This window comes from Drosophila eugracilis, unplaced genomic scaffold (genome assembly GCF_018153835.1).
Source record: "Drosophila eugracilis isolate 14026-0451.02 unplaced genomic scaffold, ASM1815383v1 contig_1038, whole genome shotgun sequence".
Lineage (NCBI taxonomy): Eukaryota > Metazoa > Arthropoda > Insecta > Diptera > Drosophilidae > Drosophila > Drosophila eugracilis.
The window spans coordinates 151103-169677 of NW_024571807.1; the positions used below are offsets into that span (position 1 = coordinate 151103).

General features: G+C 41.2%; 1 protein-coding gene across 2 annotated transcripts in view; it reads left to right on the plus strand.

Annotated features, from left to right (window-relative positions):
- The first annotated feature begins 2273 nt into the window (after positions 1-2273).
- Positions 2274-18575, plus strand: part of LOC121529716 (neurogenic locus notch homolog protein 1-like) — a 47571-nt gene continuing 31269 nt past the window's right edge. The window contains exons 1-2 of one of the 2 annotated variants that reach the window (XM_041817672.1): positions 2274-2364; positions 5574-5928. The gene's annotated coding sequence lies outside the window, so the exon portion shown is untranslated. The other variant, XM_041817685.1, reaches the window with a different exon arrangement.

Consider the following 18575-nt stretch of genomic DNA (forward strand, 5'->3'; position numbering starts at 1 on the left):
GTCCGGTTGACATCAGGGTTTAACTTACGCATTTTTCAATTATCTCATAGACGGCAACATCATCGGTTGCACTGGCAGTTGCAATTGCATTCCTTGTCTTTGGCTTAGAGCTTGCCGTGTGCTATGTAGGTTGGTGTGGCAACCAACGGTACTCCGCCTGGCGGCGATCTTTTCGGCCCCGGCCCCAGCCCGTGCCCCAACCCGAACTTAGCCAATTTGCAAAAGCTGGCAAGCAACGCGCTCAACAGGCTCATCACTTAGCCATCTAATGTCTAACTGCGCTGTCAGCCGCCAACTTGTTTACGCTCCTCGCTGTCGGCAGTTGGTCCACTCTAACTGCAGGTGGTGCCATCAACTAGGGCATATATCTAAAAAAAACCTGCAAGACACATAAAATTAGAGAGATAGGAAAAAGGAAGAAGAAATAACTAATATTGTTCTTAGATTTTAATATTTTGGTTGACCTTGTTCGACTTTCTCACTCTGCATTCTATATAAAATATTTTACAGCCCTATAGAGTATTCAGGATCCTACTTCTTATCTATATACAACGAAATGTTGCAGTTTCACCTTTGCATTTTGCATTCTATTTAAGCCAAATGTCGCCTCGGCGGCGTTGGCGTCAAACTACCGTAGTGGCTTTTTGCTTTTTGGGTCAGCCGCCCCAGCACGCGCTTCGCATAACGTCATCGCTCTTAACTTATGCAACTTTTGCAGGGGCAGCATAAATCATATTTCCACTGAGAGAGGGGAGGGAAAAGTAGACGCATATGTATGGGCGCCTTGGCCTGGGCAATTATTTGTACCTACCAACCCCCCCAAAAATCTTTTATTCCACAAATGGAGTAAAGCCGCTTGCAAGGCGGCCTGCAACAATATTTTGAAAACTGCAAAAACATAAATAAACAAGCAAGCCAGCAAATAACATAAACATTAAACTGTGACTGTGACTGACTTCGCGACTGTTACTGCGTACGTGGCGTCTATGGGCGCAACGTGACTCTGGGACTGGCCAAAACTGAACTCCAAAATGAAACCCACAAAGACTTTTATATCTTCGAAAAAGATCTTGGCAAAAATAAAAAACGTGAGCAGTCACTTAAATTGTGCGAAGCGAATTCGCTGCACATTTTGCATTTTGGAGTCAAATATATAAACTTTGTAAATTATTGTAGGTAAAAGACGGGCGAAACGGGTTGAAATGAAAAAGCTTAACGAATAACTAATTTGAAAAGTTATAGGGCACTTGAAACCAAAAACAGGCAACTGATTTATATTTTTAATAAAAATGTTTAACCTTTAAACTTATCAAAAACAAATTAATATTCATCAGTTTCCTAGTTTGATTCAATTAAAAATTGATATTCCTAAGAAGAGAAAGGATGGAAATATGTGGTTAAACCTGTTAGATTTTGTGGGATAGATCAAGTCCCATCATTAATTATCTCCCACTGGCAGATTACCCAAGTGCCCTACTTCTTTTATATCAGCTATGATAAGGACTTGACTCTATTAATAAGCCAGGTCAGAATTGATGATCTTCTTTTCGAACGAAAGGAGATAAAGATCATTAAGAAATGCCTAAACCAAGCCATACTTCAAGTTAAAATATTGTTGAAATCAATTAGCCAACTTGATTTCAATTTGCAACAATTTGTCTTGCACTCAGAACCGATGTGTGAGTCATTAAAAAAAACAAGTTAGATGGGGTTATCTATATGAATAAAAAATATTTATTTCTATATATATTTCGTTATGAAAAATCTCCCATGACGCATACTGTGACCTCATATTTTTATTTTATTCAAATACTATAATTTGTATACAATTTTTATCTAACAAGTACAGATCCGCTTGAGTTTTCTGGCAACTTCAATGCTTGCCTAATCCCACGAAAGCCAACTACAAAGTTGTTCCATTTTTCGAAGATATAATTAATTTATTTTCAATATCAAGTCAATTTATCAGTTGACTTGACAAATACAATAACAATAACAAATTAGATTCGGCCAGCCCGCTGTGATTCTCTCTCTCTCTCTCTCTGTGATCCGCTCTTTAGATCTCTAAAATTTTCAGTTTCTCATCGAGTATTACAGTTTTCTACTAGCCAACTGTTATACCTCTTAACAGATTTTCAAATGCCAGGCCACAATTAAATGAAACTAGTTTTGTTCGTTAGAGATAGAGAGCGAGAAGGAGAGAGGGTCAGTTTGTCAGCTGTTACTAACTAACTTGGCCAGCAAATGCAGTCAAGAGAGATGAGTTTTTTGAGCTCTCACATTCAGTCTGCCGGCGCACCGCGTTGTGTGCACTTCGCTCAATAGTTTTATCCGCCGATCGGTTGCGTTTCGTTTGTGGCTAAGGTGTGCGATCCCCTCTGTAATCCCCTCTAGCTCTACATCCCCCTCTTCCAATCATATTTGTGCAATTCTTCAACATTTGAACAGCTGTGTGTGGGCGCCGCCGAGTGAAAACTGTGCCGGCAAAAAAGTGAAAAAATAAACAACAACCCGCGTTGGAATTAGCAGCAATTCCTATTGCTATTTGCTTAATTCGTTGACACCATGCAACTTTTCCATCACGAAAACTGAAACAGATATTAGATGATTTAAGTGATTACGTAATGCCTGAACTATTTACGGTGTTTGCGAATATTTTTTTCTATTTTTTTTTAGTCATTTTTCCTGCAATTATATTTTTGCAAATTTAGGTTTTTCGCACAAATGAGTAAATAGCTTAGTGTAGGGGTATTTAGTGCTTTGACACAGATTTTTAGGGGCTATCACGCGGCCAATCGGCCACGTCTGAGTTGTTTTCTAGCCCAGCTTTTGGTCAGGTGCAAAGTGCATCACAATGAAAGACTTAGGCAACAAACTTTCGCCCACTGCTAAACGAAAAAGTAAATACAAAAAAAAAAAGGAACAGTAGTTGGTAGAGCAATAAAAAGCTGAAAATAGCCATAAACACTTACATCATCACAGCAACCTGTTGCATGTGTCTTGCAGTGGCACACTTTTTCAAAAGGCAACCATAATAATAATCAAAACAACAAACCAGCCGAGTTGCATTTAATTAATCACAAAATGAGCTTCGCTTTTGAGCTTTTTTTCTTAAAGTTTATGAATGAATGGATGGCCGAATGAGTGAGTGAGTGAGTGAATAAGTAAGTGAGTGACTTATGAATAAACCCACGTATGAATGTGGGAGCCGCTGGCTCTGGTTGCCCTTGGTCCAACAACAGCTTCATCTGCAACTTTTGTCATCCAGCTTGGAGCTTCGGCAAACAACATAAATTATCAAGTTGCTGCTTCTGTGGCTCCTCGGCTGAACCATATAAAAATATGACTTATTAATAAAAACAGACAACAACAGCAACTTAATAAAGCCACAACCAACCAGGCAACGGACAGGGCCTCCTGGCGCCTCGAGAGCGGTCCCTAGATCGCCTGGGATGGCATCATAAATACTGATGTTTTGTTGGTTTTCCATTAAATGTGTTAAATATGCCAAGTGTAGACGACGCGTGTGGGTTTTTCGCTGCTGCGGCTGCCGTTGCTTTTGCTGCATGAAATTAGCCGAAGCCGCCTGCACTTGTTGCAGTGGCAGCTGTTGCGGTATTGCTTGTTTTAGCAATTCAGGAATGCACATCGAATGAACGGGTAACCCAACTTCGGCGCCAAGTTTGTTTAGGCTGGGATGATAGGTAGAAAATTTATGTATTTTAGAGTTGCACTCGGAATTTCCCTTCAGTTAAGTGCGCCCGATCATAAAGTGCCTCTTTAGACAAGGGACTTTACTCATCTTCAAATGGGTGTAATTAACATACTGAACATTCAAGGCGGGTCCAACACTTTTTTCCATTAGCTGTTTAGTTTATGTAACACTTACTAAGCTTAGTTTACATTTCTATTAGCTAAGAAAAGGTGTTAGGAATCACATCGATTACTTTGATTTCTTATAATAAAAAACTGAAAAGTTCCATTTGTGCTCTTTTTATTACTTTTTAACTTTGATTTTTCCCATATATCTACCAAGCTTACATGATATTTTAAAGATTTATGATTCTACCTTTATGGCGTTCCGACATTTATTCGCTTATGCCGAAAATTGAGTTTTTACCATAAAGTTTTTAGTGCACTTTGATGTTCGGTTCTTGTGTTTCCCAAAATGAAAACTCCCGCAACATGCCTCATGCAACATGCAGGCAAAAAGGTTCATTCTTGGCTATCCCCAGATCTCATCCTTTTTTCCCTGAGACTTTTGCCGTTGCCATTCCCAACGTGTGCATTTTTAATTATGCTTGTTAATTTTCGCTGTTTTTTAGTGTCTTGTTTTTTGTTGTTGTTATTGCGTTTTTAACCCATCTTAGTATGTGGCACACGTTTTGCGTTTATGTTTCTTCATACTCCATTTGCTGGATGAAATAATTGCGGGGCGTAGAAATTAATGTGCAAGCAAGGCGTTACCAAAAGGTAATGTTGGTAAAAAAAACACACGGTTACCGTAAGATGGGAGAACTCCTTTTTTCGTTCTCCCCATAAGTTGCGGAAATTACTTCATTGCAATAAAGATTCCTGGCCGATAAGGACCTCATTTCGGCTGTATGAGGCAAGGTCAGCTGTGAGCCACAAACGTTTTCCCTTAATTTGGGGCGAGTTCGTTGCCTAAGTCTTTCGTTTTTTTGGGAGAAACGCTTAAATACCAAAGTTTAAGCTGGTTAATTAGCATAAGCAAGCCAGCCAAGCAGATCGAGTGAGTCAAGCACTATATAGCCTATATAGGATCGGTTCAGCACTCCCACATATTCCATTCAGTTCCGTGGCGAGCGAAAGTTCACAAAACTCTTCATGAAACACAAAACTCATGAAATGAATTTAAATGTTTAAAGAAAAGAGACGCCCACATGGGAGGTGTGCATGTGTGAGTGTGTGTGGGTGTGGGTGTGGTGGGCGTGTAATGTTCGCCCGACACCAAAACAGTTAAATGTGGAAATACAAGAAATTCAAGTGAATATCAAGCGCAGAAATTACGTCAATCAAAAGTCAAAGCACAACTGGCAACTTGGAAGCCACAAATCGTATAGGTTATAACTATACATATTTTTCTTGTTATTTTCTGCAAAGGCGTCTTGGTTATAACAAAAAAAAAAAAAAAAGAGAGGTAGAAAAAAATTATTGCTGAGCGGTCCAAGCCAAAAATGGACCAGCAGAGCGGCGACTTTTGCCGAGCAAAGTGTGGGCAGCAAAGTTGCCTAACAGCCAGCCAGGGCACTCACACAAAAATCCCGGGCTCAAACACACATACACACTCTCCTCACACACTCTCAGTTTAGAGCCAGGTAACTCTTGGTAATACAGGTAACCACTGAGGCTCGCGATCGGCGGCTCAAGCTCCGCACATTCAGTTCGTTTTCAGCGCGCGTGCGGTGCGGTTCTCTGCCAAGTGGGCTTCTCTTTCCGTGGACATTGTGTTAAGTGGATTTTCTTAGCTCCACCACCTCTGAATAATCTAAGCGGAGATCATTGCCTTATTTGCCTAGGGGAGGAATCTAACATCCATCGTCTAATTACAGTGAAAGTTGCCGGGCTTTTTTCAGCAATTTTACCCTGTGAAAATTCCGAAAAACCAAACGCGCGCAAAGCAATCAAAAAGTGTTCAAAAGAAAAGCGTTAAATATTGTTAAGTACAACAATACGTTTAAATAAAAAAAAAAAAGAAATATTCCAGTGTCTGTGAGTCTGCCAAAGTCGTCGCGCAGTGTCCGTGTCGGTGTGTGTGTTTTTCTGCGCTTTTGACGGCAAATCGCTTTTGGCAGCTGCTTTGGCAGCAGCCAAGTAAGAAACAAGGCTTTTTTTGCTGGCGTCGCTCTTCGTTGGCAGCTGTTGGCAGTATGAACTGATTTTGGCCGAAAGTTGATGAATAAAATGGTGAGCACATTTTTTTCCACTTCTACAAAGTGCAAATTTTAAGTGGTATATAAAACATTTTTATAATAATCAAAATTAGATGGAGTTTTGGATGGAAAAAGCAAAGTGCTAATCGCTGACTAAAAATTAGACGAAACCATCTTAAAATGGAGTGCATTTAACTAAATAAATCAAAATATTAAACGCAATTTTACAGAGGTTTTATAATTACTTAAAGTGCTTTTAGTAATGTCTTAGACAAATTATTACTCCTAGAAATAACCTTATAAGTTCCCCTTTTGCTTAAATTTAAAATCACAGAGGTGATTTACTTCATTAAACACAAAATTAAGTTCCCATGAAATATTCCTTCGAAAACCTCTAAAATCAGCGAGCATAAAAACCGTTGGCACATAAAATTTACATGACAAATTTCCGTTTTTTCCACCCAAGTGCAGACTTAAGCTGCAAATGCCAACTGTAAATGTGGCAAAAAATAATAATAATAATAATAACAAACGGCGTCGACATAAAGAAACGTTCACTTTCGTTGGTGCAAAAATCCCAGGCCAAAGTCATTGTGAGACTTGATGAGTTGGAAGATGTTGAAGATGATGAATACGCAGATGGAAACGGGTCCAAAGACGCCTTGTCACTGGCTCTTTGGTCAGGGCCTCGTCGCTAATGCTGTTTATTTTCTCTGCATCTCATTTCGGACATAACGAAACCGAAACGTAAATAGAAAATATGACAAATAATTGCTTCAAATACTCGCTTGACACACTTTGCACAGGCGTAAAGAAAGAGTTTGTCAAGCAATCACAAGTGTATCCAAAACAAAGCTGAGGGTAAAAAAATACATTTTCTGTGATTGTTTGCTATTTTTGGAAACTTCGCAGGCGGATTTGGGGAAATTTTTGGTCTTATTGATGGAGATGGGAGATGTAAGATCTCTGGCTGTATCTCTTTTTTTTTTTGGTCAGATGCAAAATACAAGTGAAGCTACCGGCGCCGTCTCATTTGTCAGCCAGTTTCGGTTTGAACTGGCTGCTAGTCATTTGTAAGCCATTGTCTTCCATCTCGTCGTGGGTTGTGGTACTTTTGGTTCAAGCTGTTTTTTCCCCCAACAGTTCGTGGCTCATCTTATCCCATCTCACCGACCGACCGACTGACTGACTGTTTTTGTTTTGTTTGACTGTTTATGCTGATGCGTTTGCCGCTTGTTTGGCTGTCTTGAGCGGCAAAAGGTGCAAAACTTTCACTTTATGTATTATTGTTTTGCGTGCGAGCTGCTGCGTTTGTCTGCCGGGAGAAATTACAATAATAATGCCTATAAATTATGAGCCAAAGCGCTTGACTCAGTCTGCGTGGGCGAAAGAAATTGCCGCAATTAAGTGAGTCAAGGGACCCCCAACAAAAAAAAGTGAATGCTTCGCTTCGCGATTCTTCTGCAAAGATAAATGGTGTAAGATATAAGGCGACATATCTTTTACGTTTTGCACAAGAGAAATTTCAATTATTTTTATTGCAAAATTTATGATCCAAATCAAAAGACTTAACTTTATATATTTGGCATTTCAAAATTCATGAGCCAAATCAAAAGACTTAAGACACGAACTTGAACATTTACTTTTTAAAATCAAAATTAAAAACTTCAATTTTATTTGCAAGTTTTAACAACCGAATCGAACGCCTTAGAAACCAAACTTGTTTCTATCGATAATGAGATCGGATAACTATTATTCCTAAAAGCTTGTCACTGATTAATGGCAAAGCGAAAACAAAAGACTGCAGACACAAACCTGACGTTAGCAAATGAAACCTTTATTGAATGCAAATAAAACCCAAGTTTTATTATTGCCTAATGACCAGTGAAACTCGTGGGAAAGAGATTTAGCTACTTTCGTTGAACGCCACAGATGCCGGCGAAAACGGGAGATTGATTCCAAAGATTTGCCAAGTAATACGTAAATCATGCTGTGCGTCTTCAGTGCCATCAGCCTGCAGACAGATTTATTATGGGCAAATTCCAAAGACTAGTCTCGATTTGGATGCTCTTTTGGAGCTTCAAGTTTGTGACTCAGTTGCCTCAACTAGTTTGCAGCACCCCACACAGTCTGTTGAACCGCTGCTCAAGGTCTTTTCCCAGCCACCAACTGTGGCTTCAAGATTCAAAGCCACAAAATTCTAATTAATTTCTCGTTCGCGAATCTTTTTGCATTGATCTCTTCTGACTGCCGCAAATCCAAAAAGAGCTTGAATGTGTGGGCATCGCTCATAGAAATGAATCGATGAACAGATGAAGACGAAACCGAGACCAAAGCGGAGCAATCTGTGCGTCAGTGCCAACCTGTGCTCGTCTAACATCATTAGTTTCGGCAGATGGAGGCCTTTTTGTTATGCGGCCTCGTGGGCGATCGACCCACGCGGCATGACACAATCGCTACCACCAAAGTTGGTCGACCATGTGGTCCACGGATCCCGAAAGCCATGCACTTGTTATGCGTTTTCGATTTCCATTCCGTGATGGGCAACCCACTTTCACCAGAACTCGGTTTCGTTTTCATTGCCATATACGAACGTACTTCTTCGAGATGACCCAAAAAACCAAATTGAAGCATCTCTGCCGAAAACCGAAGAAAAAAACTGAAAACACAGGTCGAAAGGAAATAAGAAATACATCGAGAAATAAAGCGAAAGTAAAACGGCGACCAGTTTTTGTGTTTTTTTGTGGCTGCAGGGCTGCTGCAGCTGAAAAGAGCGGTTCGAACTCCGATTCGCAGTAACTCAAAATGATGTCATGCTGCGAGTTGCCAAAAAAACCCAACCAGACTTTAGTTTTTTTTTGTTTTTTGGCTCTTTGTAGACCCAAATTTTGGCTGAATCTGTATCAATAAAATGGCTTCGTCTCGTGCAGAATGGAGACCGTGCAACAAATGCAAAAGTAACCGGACCACTTGGGCCCAGCCCAGTTAAGTTCACATTCAGTTCAACTTTCAGCTTCCACGCCAACACTCTGTGGCAGTTAAGTTTTTTCTTTTTGTCGTCGTGGTTTATGCCGCTCAAGACCCTGATCGCTGCATATAACTAGCTGTAATGCCGTTTATTTATTTCATTTTAAAAATCCCTGTCAACGGCCCAGCTCCAGCCTCGGTTGCAGTTGCAGTTACCTTAGCCTCGAGTTAAGCCTTTAAATTTATGACTCATATTAGTTGCAGTTGCCGCCGCCAACGACGACGTTGCCGGGGAAAAAAACCAACACGGAAACTTTTTAAACTGCAATTTGCAACAATTTTTGCAGCAACTGTAAAGCGGACTTAGCCAAAAAACAAAAACACGAAACAGGCATCAAGAAGGCGAGGTTGCTGCTGTGCAACGACGTTTTATTACGCTCACCCAAATACAGCTTACTAAATCTAGTTTAGGCTTCTCCAACTTTCAAGTAAAAAACTTTAAAAGCCTATATAACAAAGAAATCTATATATCTGTAATAAATCAGGATAATCAACGTAGCAAAAGTACTTAAATACTTTATGGCACTACCCACCAGCATTTCTTTAATTAAAAGAAGACACAAGTTTATTAGGCCATTAAAAACGAGTGTTACCTCATCACCTAAGCCAAAAATGGCAAGAAGTAATCTAAAAAGCCTCAAAAAGTCTAAAGTTTTAAGCACTTTGTTAGCCAATAATTATGGGATAGAAATTCTTGAATTTCTTGCTATTCTTTCACTCATTACCAAACGAAACATGCAAAAAGAGTATCCAAAAATGCCTAAAGCCTAAATGCAAAACAAAGGCATCGGGCTTGATCTCAAGTTGTGCGGCCAATTAACGGAATGTCTGCTCCGATATCGCTACCGTAATTTAACTTTCAAATGCGGCCCGCAAGAGCAGTTAAAACGGGAAACCCGTTGCAGGCTGGTAACTATATATCCCCCATATCAGGGCACTTTAAGTCGCCAGGAGTGGGAGCTACATGGTCTCTGGTCTGTTGTTTTTTTTTTTTCTGCGCCCTGTCACTGGGCTATCGGCCTGGCTAATAACTTCATTTAAATTAATCTGAAAAACCTCCTGTTGCAAGAGCAAGGAGAGCGGCAATTTAAAATTCAATTACCGCCGCATTTGAAGTTGCCACCGCAGGCGAGCACAAAGCCATAAACATTTCCCTGTCGCCGCCAGATGAGGTGACTTTGTGCCGCACATTGATGTATCCTGTCATTGTCATAGTGCCAGCTCATATCCTGTGGATCGCCACCGGCAGTAAATTGCAAAAACCGCACATGCTAATCAACATGGGCAACCGCAATTATTAAATTACATTTGCGTGGCCTAATCGAATTGGCAAGGGGTCTTCTATAGTCTCTATACTATATGGTCACTGGGCAGTGTTGTCTGGGTAAATGATATGATATGGTCAACAGTAGCCACTGTTAATTTACCTTGACAGTCTCTTCTTGTCCGCTAAAAGGGGCAGAACTATCGGTATTTGATTCGTCTCCGGAACGAGGAGGCTGGATGATTGCCGGTCCACAAAGGAAGTATTAACCAAGTGTGGACAATTTTATGGCATCAAGGTGACGATCAGTTTCAGGAAGAAACACCGTGGCTAATTCATCCGTCTAACCTAATTTACTGGCTTGTTAAGTCTAGAATTTTCTTTTTACTTTGTAACTACTTTGTAGAGATTCGATCATTGAATCTTGGAAAATCATAACAACTTAACCTTTCAGAAATAAAGTCAATATTTAGCTTCACTGTACATGCCCAACCCTTATGGATCATACCAATTAAGTGCGTTTTCTGCATCCCGGATATCTCAGCACACCCAGCTTCTCCACAATTTCACCATCAATTTGCCATCCACAGAGTTGTCGGTTATGGCCAAAAGTATAAGCCATGACTCAACGTCTCGAAGGTCGACAACTGGCGACACTTTGGATGTGGTGTGAGTCTCGCACCGACAGGGAAAACATATTTGGCTTTGATGGTGCGTGGGCTTTACAACTCAGTTGGCTTGATTAAAATGTAGTGTGGCCTGGCCTGGCCAACGCCAATTGGCTTATTACCCATGATCCGGGCTAAGACAGACCCGGTTTGCATACGATTCTAACAAGCGCGAGTTGGCAACAAACATTGAGCAGAGGCGTTTTGAAATGACCGTGGGCGGGGACATGGGAGGCCTTCAACTGCCTCGACTTCTGAGTCCCACACACAAAGAGCTTTTGTAATTAAAAGCTGAGCTGTTTTCACACTCAAATGGTGCGTTGATTGATATTCCCGGCTAATTGCCACAGGCTTGGCTCCAACTTCTTCCGACTCCGTCGCGCCATGGACCTTCCCAAGGCACTTCCTTAATGGTCACTTACACCAAATGTCAAGTTCAAGTGGCGGCCCTTGGTTAAGAAAAAATCATGTACAATGAGGCATTTGATTGATGTGCGCCCCTCTTGCCGGTCATAATAGTCTTGAGGATGATGTTGATGGTGCGTCAGCAAGAAAAAAAGCGTGGTAGTTCTTTGACTTCTTATAGTGAAGTGTTCTAGAGTGTTTCGGGCAATAGAAGAGGATTAGGACCGTGGAAAGTACGTGACAAAAGCCCAGGGCTGTGATCTTCCCCACTCAATTCTCAAAGAACAACAGTTTGCTGGCGGCAGTCAAGTTCGTGGCCGAAGTCTTTCGTTTGGCCGACTGCAGCTAATTGGTGAGCAAAACAGCGAACAAGAGCAATAATGTACCGCAGACAACAAATAACAACGTGTAATGAACGCAGCTTACAGTTTTTTCCACCGATTTTTTCTCTTATTTTCCTCTCCATTCCGACGTACATGAATGAAAACTAAAGTAAATTGGCCCCCAGTCGTTGGAGTCATCGTCGTTGTTGTCGGTTCGGGACATGAACATCAAGGTGGTCGTGGCCGCTGTCGACTTCAGACAAAATGCAACTACAGAAAATAAAAGGAAAAGATATATATATATATATATATATATATAGTATAAATGCGGTTATATGTATACAGACAATAAATTGTTAAATAGCCGCAGACCCCGGTCTCGAGACGCAGAATGGGCCGGGGCACGGCTTAAAAATTTATGCCATTTTAAAGCGAGAAATGAAACACGCCCCAAGTGCATTACAATAAATTATAGAAATATGAGCACGGCAAAAAATAAAAACCAAAAGTACAAAAACATAGCAACGGAAATCGAGAAGCGGGTCCCTCTTTTGGGGCATGATCTCCGCCATCTCTATTATAAAGCAATTAATGCCGGAGAGACTGGCGTCATTTTGCTTATTTTAATAATTCATAAAAGCGAAGAGAAATGAGCGCATAATTAGGACACCCGGGTGGCCTGCGGTTGGGATCCTTTTGGACTCCCCTTGCAGCATTGGCACGACTTTGGACAGGGCTCATTAAAAACTTCCTGCTAAAAATAGCAGCAAACATTTCTGGTCTGTGAAGTTGTCCTGCGCCATCCTCACATATTTTCATATTAATTATCGTGGCCACTTGTACAGCTGTCCGAGTGCCTACTAGATTGCCTAGTGCAAAATGTTTGTGCAACCTGCTGCTCGCTTCACTCCAACCAATGCCCAATCCCAACTTCAGTCTCCAACTCTAAGTATTCTCCAGGGGCAGATGCAAAGCACGATGCGATGCCCCTGTGCAGATTTCGCCGATTGTCCGGCATTGACTTTTAGCGATAATTAACACCTAGGTACTAAACCAAATTGCAACTGCTGCTTGCCTGCCAGATGCGACAAAAGACAAAAAACTGGCCAACTCCGAGTGGTACTGCTCTACTCCATGTAGATGTTTTTATGGCTGCCTCCTTACATTTATTTTATTGCAGGCAAGCAAACTGGACCTTTGCTTATTGATTTGCATTTTTACAAGACTTCTTGTTCGCGGCCCTGTTGTCGCTTTTTATGTCTAGATTTAGTTATTTTCGTATATTTAAATCGCTTGTAGTTGGTATACTTCAAGGTCCTGCATGTAACTAGCCACTGGATCAGAAGTACAAGTACGGCGATAATTTAAACAGGAATGCTGCGGCCTGGATTAGTTCGAAATATCTCTTTGAAGTGGAGTCATAAATTAAAGCCAACTAAATAAATCAAGAAGAGGTGGGGGATAAGGTGTCAAGAAAAGCTTCGATTGCCATACAAAGTTGCTTTTACCTCGGATGGGGCTAAGAATATATTATGGGTTAAGAAACCGGAGTTCTGTAAGGGGAATATGTGATTTGATGAGGTTTTTCTGTAAGAAATGATAAGATTCTTTCTGGAGTCTGAAGCTGGTGATTTGGAGCTGACACGATTTCCTAATTTTTTTTCAACAGCGAAATCATTCTCCTTGAAGATCTTGTTCTCGTCCCACTTTATTATAAACTTTTCTACCATAATCAGCTGAATAAAAGCCATCGAAACTTCCACAAGAGTTGGATAAAATAGCAGTTACGAACCGCTCTTTAAGAAAAAAAAAACCTAGTCACATGCCAAATTTGGCTAAATTGGCAACACTGAATGGCAGCTACCGACCTGTCCGGCCATTTACAATTACCATCGACCATCGACCATCCTCGGCTCATCCGTCGCGGCATTCCGATTGCGATTCCAGTCACATAGTCGCACATCTCCGCCTGACTCACGCTGGGCCATTGTGGCTCGACTTTGGCCCTTCTGGTCAAGAGCTTTCGGGCCAAATTGTGCTGCGTTAAATTCAATCAATGCATCAAATCCACATGCACATCCATGCAACCATCGCCCACGCGTCCTCTGACAAACAAAAAGTCAGTCGTCGAGTGGAAATCGCCAATGGACATGGCTTTTCGAGTTGGCCCGCGTTGCAGGAACTGGCGGACGAATCATAAAATTATGCAGAGCACATACCGCACACGCACACACATGGAGCTATTATACAATAGGCAAACACAACCACAACAAAGCCAAAACCAAAGCGGCAATTGCATAAAACTCTTTTTACGATGCGTGGTTGTCGTCTTTGTCAGTGGTAAACCCAAAGTAACCATCCACATTCGATGATGATGGCTGCACAGAGAGAAACTTAAGGTCACCTTTGAAGTAATGTGTGGGTTTAGAGAAATCTCTAGAGATTTTTGTTAAGGAAGTTTCCCTTTGCATTATGATTTTATGTTTGTTTCTAAAGTGTTTTCTATACGTCATGAAGATTTTCGTTAATTTCTGGGATTGACATAGAGATTTCTTTAATACTCTTAAAGTTCCAGAGTTTTCTGTCGTACATTTTTGTCTTAAAGAAGCTCTTAAAGAGTCTCATTAGGATTCTTAAGGTAAACCGATTTATTGTTAATATAAAGAGTAGCCTTGGGTTTACCCCATTATATATAAGAGTATATTTCTTCCGGTGCATGGAGATGGCGACGCCGGGTCCGGGCACGTACGCAATGCCAGCGGCAACTAATGCCCAAGTATATATACATATGTATATATATATAGTTTGTTGTGGCTGTTGTGGTGTTTCTCCTGTTGTTTATTGAAGTGCGCGACTGCGCGTTAAGTTTTCCCCCTTTTGTTGTTGCTTTGGGGCGCATTCGCAATTTACAACACAAATAAACATGACCAAGAAGAAGTGGCAGAAGCAGCCGAAGTGGCAAGAAGGCAACACCACCGTCTCGGGTTTACTTCCGCCGGATAGCTACGTAAAAATCATATAAATTAGAATTTGTAAGAAACCGAAGTTGGAGTTGGTTATTCCTTAAAAAATATGACATGGAAAACCAGCTATACGCACCTCGACTTTCTTGGGCTCTTGAATTTATAAATACAAATATCTGGGTATTTCCGTTAGCCGCTGCCCTTTTATGATTGATTGTCTTGCAGCGGATCCCAGACACGAGGCTTAATCATCATTACGTAACCTCCAGAATAAAAGAAGGCAGTTAGTCAAATCACCGAAGCGTCCAAAAGGTCACCACCACTTGTAATTAGAGTTGAGTTGGCTCTCCGCTTGCATTGAATTAAATCGACTGCAATTTACCTTTCTAATGGCCAGCACCATTTATGGCCGTAGACTGTAGACTGTGGACTGTACTCTCCAGATCGTGTGTGTCCATTTATGGTCTGGCCAGCCCAAAACTCCTTCTCCATCACCATCTCGGCCAGACTCTTTCACCCGGCGTAGGCGCAAAATTGTGCAGTTTGGAAAGCCATCGAAGGCGCCACGGGCTCTGTCGATTGGAGGTCAGGTCTGCATGCCACAAAAACACACAAAAACGGGCACATGTGGGCCGTGGTTTCTACACTCCAAGAAAGTGTGTCAGCCAGGAATCAGTGCAGGCATTGTGTTCACCCCTGAAAGAGTAATTGGAAATGGGAATAAATTACAGATTATCTGAATTTTTATGGCTGGCATTTATTCAATTTGTATAATAGCCTGGCCATTGCAAAGGCAATACGTGCAATAAGAGTTTGATCACTTTGTGTAATTTAGTAATATGAAAATACTTCTCAAGCCAATCAATTGGGTTGTGTAAGGAAATTTAGTTCGTATTGTTATGAAAATACTTTTAAAGAAAACTCATTTGAAAGAAAACTAAATTTGTTAGAAATATTTGGAAAACTCTCCAACATTAACGATTTCTTAAAATAAAAGAAAAACCAGTTTAAAGACTTCCCCTTCAATACAAAGGCCATGTCCTTGGCATATTTTTAAGACAACATTTGCCTCAGTGCGGGCCACAATTTACGGCGTATTGGACATTTACGAGGCAAGGCTTAGACACATTGTGCTGCAAATTGTGGCCGCAATCCAGAATCCCAGTCGGAGACCAGGCTTTTCAATTAAAAACTGGAAATAAATTGCGACCGCAGCGGCGTAAATAAATATTGACATTTATGTTTAGCGTTGAGCCCCCGAAGATTGCTTTGCCAATAATGTGGCACAGAGCTTCGTAGACTATAAAAATCCTAATTAACACCTCATCCCCCCTCACGATGTTCGAACCCTCCGATCTTCAAGTAAATCATTGTAGGTGCATTAAAGGGTTGCCACCAGATCGTTGGGTAAGCGGCTAATTTCTGGGTTAAGAATGGGGGAAACCGAAAAGAACAGCGTCATGGCCGGCAATGAAAGCGAAATTTTAGAGTCCGCCGAAAGAGGACTCCAGACTGGGAGGATTGGAAAATACAAAAAAAAATATAAACAACAAAAAATGTACAAAAAAAACATGCGTCGCCCGCAGTCGACATTCTTTTTAACAAGTTGCCCGCAGAGACCAGAAAAGGGCCTAGAGCTGCAGTTGGAGCCAGTCAAAGTCAAGTTAAATACGCCCGCCGTGCGTCGTCAGGAATGGGGGACTGGTCTTTTTGGCATGTCCGCTGGGCTCTCTGGTTCCCTAGTTCTCTGGGTTCCAAGAGACCAGGGCCAAGAAATATCAGAAGATCAAAGGCATTTTAACAGCCAGCGTCCAACGCAAACAATCAACACGGCCCAAAGAGCCACAAGACAGAAGAAGACTCGGAAAAGTAGGATGAGGATGCGGATGAGGAGGGTCAACGGCAACGTGCCGGCTTAAGGCCCAAAACCTGTGCACTTAGTTGGAGGACACGTACAGGATAAATTAGCAAATATTTGTTTCTTTTTTTAATGTTTTTTTTTTTTTTCCATTTTGTAGCTCTGCAGACGTTTGCCTTCTTGGTTGAGGATTTTTATTTCTTATTTAAGCAAAAATTACATTTAAATTGTTTCGTGCTTGGCAAAAGGTCGACAATGTAACCTTGACATTTCCATCCGATCACCGCTGGCCATTTCTCTCTTCGGCAGCAAATAGAGTCCGCCAATGAGGCCATCGATAATGTCTCAATTATGTCAATGCGACACCAGTGACCAGCGAGTTGCCCTTCGTTTAGGTGCCATCTCTTAACAAATCGAAGCGTATCGACTTGATCTTATTGGGTGCATAAACAAAACAGGCCAGCAGCACACCATAAACAAGGGGACACTGAAAAACAAAAAAAATACAAAACAGAAAATAAAAAAGTTTAAAAACAATACATCAGGCATACGATGGTGCGTAGTGGCTGTAGCTACTACAAATAAGTCGGCGTCTGCAGTTCAGTTCCCCCATTGTGTTGGCACTAGGCAATAAAGAGATTTAGTAGCTCGTACCTCTGGCTAACCCAGGCATTCAGCCTCCAGCTGCTCCAGCTCCTTCTGAATTCCTTTTTTCCTTTTGGCCAGTATGTGCATGTCCTTCTGAGCGGTCAATGCTTCCCCACTGGATTTTGCCACCGCCTGATTTGCATGCTTAACCTTTAAGCTCGTGCGGCATATTAATCTTATCAGAAACTTGTCAACAGTCAGCTAAAGTCAATCCGATGGAGCCGCTTCCCTGCTGACAAGATATATACATTGTTCTCGGATATCTCTTGTAATGTCTCACTCGCATCGTAGCATATATATCAAAATACAATTGTATTGAAAGGTTTAAGATCTGAGAAACAAGGGAATAACATGAAGACTTTGTGGTAATGGTTAGCTAGTCTTAAGTAATGTTTTCTTATTTAAAACTAACATGCTGATGTGAAATCTTTTAACTTTAGCATCTACCTTCAAACATATTTCTCAGAAATCATAAAAGACAATACAATTATCTTAAGAAACTCTTTTTAAAGGTTTTTAGCTTCAGAGGGCCTTCGATATATGTTATTTAAAAAGTAGCAGGACATGTCATACATGTGGGAAACTTATTATAGGTTTTGGTTGCCCTCTCATTTGATGATCTCTGCCTGAAATCTAAGAAACTGACCTTCAGGCACAGCACAGCTCTGCAAAGAATAAATTCCCAAGAAAGATATACAAAGCCCCTTGCGGATGCCTAAGACCGTTCTCTAATGATTTCCTGCTTAGGATACTGGGGGCTCACCCATAAACCCAAATATGCTGCCAAGCTTCCCAAGAGCTGTCGCCCCTTGCCAATGATTAATGCGCCGATCCTTGTACCGATGTCGATGTGGCGGGAATTATGTATTTGGGTTAATGTTACACCGCAGCATCGCTGGCATTGCTTTAATTTTGTTTTAACACAAAAATTGCCAAGTACCAGTATTTATTTGATGTGCGCAATCCAACGACTTGGACTGCAATTTCCTTCCGTCGTGGAGTTGCGCATCTTGATCGCCGGGTTCTCAGGCCGTGGCCAGAAAACTGGAAAACCAGAGAGCCGATGCCGATGCCGATGCCAGTGCTGTTGGCTATTTCAAAATCTAACTGTTAACTGCAAAAGTTGAACGTACTGGCTGCATGCAACATGCAACGGCTGCACCCACGGCAGCAGCAGCTTTAACGGCAGTACATTGAAGAAAATATTTATTTTTAACTTTAATTTGTTACAAAATGTAACTGGCCAAAATCGGCTTACTTATAGATTTTTGAATAAAGTGTTTTTAACATTTTATAAAAATAATCATAACAGATGTGTAAATCCGTTTGATTAGTTTAATAAAACCCTTTATTTCTCTCTGTGCTTGCAACTGCAACAGAGCGGCCAGCGAAACGAGTTGAAAGCCGTTTTCCCTGTTTGCCAGCTAGCTCTTGAAAGTGGTTTGTTGTCTAACTGCGTTAGTTTCTGCTTTAAATTGTGCGCCCAAGCAGCTCCAGCGGGGTTTAATGGCTTTAACTGGAGACC